This window comes from Nothoprocta perdicaria, unplaced genomic scaffold (genome assembly GCF_003342845.1).
Source record: "Nothoprocta perdicaria isolate Ctin4 unplaced genomic scaffold, notPer1 scaffold_3, whole genome shotgun sequence".
Lineage (NCBI taxonomy): Eukaryota > Metazoa > Chordata > Aves > Tinamiformes > Tinamidae > Nothoprocta > Nothoprocta perdicaria.
Window position 1 is genome coordinate 6275517 of NW_020455532.1, and position 6000 is coordinate 6281516.

The 6000-nt window shown below is 40.6% G+C and overlaps 1 long non-coding RNA gene across 1 annotated transcript in view; it reads right to left on the bottom strand.

Moving 5' to 3' along the window:
• The window catches only part of LOC112949682, a 51388-nt gene extending 45814 nt beyond the window's left edge, over positions 1-5574 (bottom strand). The window contains exons 1-2 of the long non-coding RNA XR_003249854.1: positions 5520-5574; positions 5313-5426 (exon numbers count right to left, since the gene is read on the bottom strand). This is a non-coding gene — a long non-coding RNA (uncharacterized LOC112949682). The remainder of the gene's footprint in view (positions 1-5312; positions 5427-5519) is intronic.
• Positions 5575-6000: the final 426 nt, after the last annotated feature.

The window sequence follows — 6000 nt, forward strand, 5'->3', positions numbered from 1 at the left end:
AGACTTGGGTTGCACCTGAGTGGAAAGCAATACCTCACCCAGATCTTGCAGAAAAACTCATTTGAAAATGCAGTGAGAGGTCATAAAAATTGCAGATTACTTTAGTTAGTCATTTGTAGCAGGTAAATGCATGAGTATAACTTCCTGGGGCGGGGGGAAAGGTCTTTATGATTTTTCCAGGGTTATGAATACATAAATAACAGTGGTTGCTTACGGGGGACAGAAGCTTCAGGATTAACCTTTCCACACATTTGTGAGTAACCTGTTGACCCAGTAAAAGATTTTTTCTTGTTTGCTCTCCACATCAATCATATCTGTAGGAGATGTAAACATTTCACCATCTAGTTCAAAAATGAAAACTGGAAAATAATGGCTCGCCCTTTACAATTAGCTGGTTGCACTCCAGCTGGTAAATGCATTGCTACAGAAATTGTGGTGGGAGAAATTAATAGCTCAGCACCACATCACACCTTCCCCGAGGGGCAGCCCCTTTGCATTGAGCTCGGCCACCACTGGGGCTACCAGCGGTGCCCTCCCCGGCTGCGAGCGCCGGCATCAGCCTCGGCTGCGGCAGGAAGAGGCACACGCTGCTCTCGCCCACGTCCTCGCGCGCCCGGCCTCACCGACGGGCCTCTGCAGCAGGCGCCAGCGGGGCTGGAGCCTCAACACTCTCTGGGGCCTCTTCCCGGTAGAGAAGTTGAAGCTGCGACACACAACGCATTATTTTTATAACTAACAATGTATATTTCTATAACTATTTTTTCATTTATTATTTTTATATGGCAGGCTCTCCAACATATAGACTCACCTGGCAGTAGGAGAGGTCCAGATCACCCCAGCCTGATTATTGCAYCGCAGCATCTTGTGTTTACTCACGAAACTTTCCCACTCAATATTTCCACCATTAAAATAATAATAATAAAAAATCCCTTTCCAGAGTGTCCAGATCCATGCAGCATCCCATGAAAACAACTTCCGCCTGGGATTTTGCTGAGCTCTCGTTGCCTACCAAACATTGAGTAAGAACCAATTAAACTGTCTGTGTTCAGACCTCCTCACCCAGGAGAGTTCTGCTCTGGATTCATTTGTAAACATAGCTATTATTTATAAATTATGAGTCAGATTGAGGAACATCAAAACCTTCTACTGCTGCTTTAAAGGAGTCCCCATCATCTCGAAATAATCGCTGAACGAGATTTGTTCATCTGAAGAGAAAATTGACTCCAGACCAATAGCTTCAATCTTAATCACAGAGAGTTTAAGAGTCTTTTAATAATATGTCAAATTTGCTTTAAGCTGGAGAAAATCCACCCCTATCCACCATCTGGAAGGGATTCTTTTGGGAGTTTCTTTGGGCTTTGCATACTCCTTCACAAAGTACTCTCACATCTATGTATGTGTTTAATTCAGATGCTCAGCCCCTYGCCCTAGGGGTGTTCCCTTCTCTTCCCATTGGTTTTGCGGGATCCCCAACCTTCACTCTGCAAACCATGCCCAGTTTTAACTGAGACCTGAAATCACAAAGCATTGAGCAATTCCACTTATGAAATTATGGAATTCCAATCCTACTTATGGAATTGCTGCCCCTGATTCCTCTTGACTTGGCCCCAGCTCTATCAAGAAACTCATCTAATGCATAATAGGAAAAACAACAACAAAAACAAAAAAACAAAAACAAACAAAAGAAATCCAAAAAACAAACAAACCAAAAAACCCCCCCAAAAAAACAAACTAAAAATAAAAAAAACCCAGAACAACCCCACCATTTTTAGGCCAAGCACAGGAGCAAACAGAGCAAGATGGGAAAGGAAGACAGAGGAAGAAGTCAGCAGCAGCTAACTGAGCTGGCACTTCCCCAGACCATTTACGACATCAACCCGTGGGCTGAAGTGCCCACAGCAGCCTCAATATCCTCCAGGTGCCRGACATGGAAACCAGTGAGATCTGTGTGAAGCGCTCCACTGACTTCAATGGGTTCTGGATAAGTAATTTTGAGCCTGAGCTAATTAAAGTAATGATCTGCCTCTTATTTGTCATGTCACTGAACTCGTGCTGCCCACAGCCAGCTGCATTTATGGTATCACATAAATTACAGTATCTACATTACCATCAAATTCCTTAAAAATACTAGGCATTTGTATTTGTACATATATTTTCCTTGAAACTATATTGAAATAAGTAAACCCAGCTGTAATTAGCTCATTGGCAGTGCCACCAGGRCTGTTTTCACGTGAATGCACATCCAAATTCAAAGCAATCAGAATGACAAGTTCAGAAATTTAAAAATAAAAGTTTGCAAGTACATGATTTCATGGAGCAGAGACATTCACAATCTTTAGCTTGATTTTTTTTTTTTAATTAAAATAGTAAAATCTCACTATCTCTGAGTATCGGTTTGGCATGACACAGCTGTTCAATCTGCGTGCTGCTAAAGAGTTACAATTCTATTTGAAAATCAGAAGACATAAATAAAGATTATTTATTTTTCTGTAAAGGTTGGCTAAGCAAGATTATCAAATCCTTTCTATTCAGTCTAGATAGCCTTTACTGTAGCCTCTGAACTCTTTGCAATCATCAGTTGACTTTTATCCTTAGAATAGCTTAGAGAACCAAATGAATCACATCTRCATTTTGGGGAGGGTAGGAGAGGGAAAGGGGATGGCTGAAGCACATACTAGGCTATGTATAAATTTGCCGAGGTCAAACAAGAAAACTGTGACAAAGCTACTATGCTGCAAACCTTGTAATTTTTGAATGCTAAAGACCAAATCTCAAGACAACTGAATTTCCTCCATGCATCTGCTCTGCCAATGCAAGTTGACTGTGCTGAGGGGTCTCGCTGTCTGCAGGTGCCTCTGTCGCATCTAGCAGCAATGGAAATGGGGCCCTGCTGCACAGAAATTTAAAACTAGTACCTGAGATTACCTCAGAGGTGGATCAAGCCTGGCTGGTGATGATATTACTACTTCTTTCCATGATCAAAGCGTCTGTCTATAGGAACACATCCCGCTTACACTGTGCGTTGGGCAATGGTCCTTGCCTCCCTGTTCTCATGTACCTTTTCCATAGTTTTAATGCAGGGGGGATTTCTTATCCTCCCAACCCTTTTCTGACATATTGATTTACAGCTGTAGGTTTCATTTCTGTCCCTGGCTACCACAGGTTTGATTCCCAGTCATCACAAAGGCCAATGAGGCTCCTGCTGCCATCTCATCCAACCTGGCCCAGGACGCAGAGCCAAGAGCCACTGCTGGTACCTTAATATCAATAGAAAAGAATGATAATTTGCCTTAAGACACTGAGCTGTAAATTGCCATGTGGAAGGTACAAACATGCTCCTGGTCAACCACCCCGTTCCAGAGGAATTGGAGGGAACCTCCCTACCAGCCACAACCTCTCCAAACCCATGTCCCATCCCTCTCCACCTTCACCCCACACAGATTTCCCCTTCCTCTTTGGTGGACACTATAGGGTCTCTTAAAAACAGTCACAATTAAAATCTTCCCTAAGAAGCAAAGCTCCCCCTTCAAGCCATCTCGCACTATACACCTTTCCCCCTTGACTGAGGGGCATGAAAAAGCATGAGAGGCAACCCTGAAAATAAGTAATACCTTTAAGTTAACCCAACACAGCAATACCCAGGCACTCAGAATTTACATTTGCCTCCATCAAAGAAGAGAGGGATTACAGTCTGCTCCATCAAGTCACAGACTAATACTTTATCACAAACATTTTCCAAAGAATCCAATAAAATGAAACAAATAGGCTAACAAGCTAGAAATTCAGCATGGGGTGCYCCAAACCTCCTAGATTCCTGGTTAATAAAGCAGATGCTTTTATTAATGTCCGGAGACCAGCTGAAGTGAGGTAATAATTGCCAGGGACTGACCTTGGGCTAATTTGAACAATCTTGATTCAAAGGAAACCTCTGTTTTTATGAAGTACCTCTCCCCCTCTCTGCATTCTCATTCTTCTATCCAAAGCACAAAACTATTTTAAAAATCTATGCTGTGAAAAGACTTGACATTTTGATGTTATTTCTCTCCAAAAAACTATTTCTCACAAGATCCCACATGGTGAAAGGACAAAATTATCTTCTTGGTGACTGTACCAAAGCTTCTGGGTAATGAGTTGCAGATCTGCATCAAAATTTAACATCCAAATTTCCATTTACAAAAAACAAAGGATGTGGTAAACAAGAACAAATAATGTTACGGAGCCAAAAAATAATAATTAGGAAGAAATTTGCAGGATTGAGAGTATAGTAACCAACATAAACACCAGTCTAATTGCTGAAAACATGATGTATGAAAAGGCTAATCAATATGGCCAACGTTTTGTTCTTTGTCTGCCTCTAGAAATGAGTCGTGGTAATATCAGTTTTAATTGTAGAATCTCCGAGAAATGTTTGTGACGGTGCTTTCACGCTTCTTATCCTCTTTAAAAGCCCAAGGTGCTTGGAAAGTTATTTTCCTTCTATAAAGTAATAATGCACATACACCTCCAAACAAAGAGGACAGGAAAAAATTGACACAAATAAAAGAAATTAAGCTCGCCATAATGTCTGTGTTTCATGTTAACAGGCTCACTGTCCTGCTGGGTTGTCCATAATACTCTATCACAAGCACTGTCAGGGGCCCATGCTGGGTGGCTAATTAAAACAATTACAAAGACAAAGAAGGTATCAATAGCATTCCAAGCAGCAAACAAAGAGATAAAGTAGTGAAGATTTAAATCATCAATGGTTGCTCTCTCCAGGACAGTTTTGATGTGGGGACCATGTCCCCAACACTTCTCTCTTCTCAAAATCAGGGAGCTCACTGGTTCCCTTAGAATTATTTCATTACAAGAAGTGGGGGAATAGTTAACACTTTAAAACTAGTTCCTAAAAACTCCAGTAAGATAAGTCTGTGGCCATTTAGAAATTTGTGTCTTGCAAGTTTGGGACAGTTTTATACTAGGTTTTATATTACAGCTTTTACACACACACACACACACACACACACACACACACACACACACACACGAGAGTCTCTTCTCTATAAGCAATTACAGGCATAAAATAGAAATGCTTCAGTTTTAATTCTAGGTTATCACAGCCATGGAGAATAAACATCTATCATGGAGGGGATCAATACAAGGAGAACAGATAACTGCATAAATTAGGCAAGTTTCTCAGATTCTGTTAAAGATTTTCCCAAAAGTTTTGATAAAGGCAGTTCCACAGAGAAGCCTATATATAGAAAACCAGTAAGCAATCTTGAAGTGTTTGCAAGCCAAGCTGTAGTAATACTTTAGACAAACATGCTTACCTTGATTGAAGAGTGTAAACAGTAACAGTTGTTTTTCTCATACACTAAGAAGGGCAGCTTCTCCAAAGGGCTGCTTCATTTCATACAATCTATATGCTCTAACACAAAATGTTACTTCACAAAAAAAAAAAAAAAACACTTTTCAACAAAAAGGAGGATCTTAAAAGCTTTTGTCATGCCAATGCAATTATCTGCAAGAGAGTTTACCTAGGGCTTATTTATAACTATACAGCAACAGTAGTTTTGTGCAGACAAAATGTTATGTGAGGTTAGGGGAGTTTCATTTGCTAAATTAATCAGTGCAAAGAAAACAGCAGAGCAGGGTGTGTCAGCGCTGTAAATGCGTTCTGACTTCCACTCAGCTGTTCTTTTAATCATCAGGATAAAGAGCCAAAAACTCCAATTAGCCAAGGAGAAACCTTGAGGGGCAGTGACAGCTTTTTCTGATTGCCTYCTCTGATGGAAGCAAAGTGATTGGGAATGTAATAGTTAGAGGGAGATCTGCAGCTGAAACACATATAGGGATTGTTAACAGAGAAAACTAGAAATTAAGAACTTTCTTAAGAGGTGTGCCTGAAAAAATTAGGTGTTTTTTTTTTTTTTTTTTTTTTTTTTTTTTTAGCTGCAGCCTCAGTTTACATAAATTTCTATATATGCAGTGGTGCATTAGTGCCAGAAGAAACCAGCA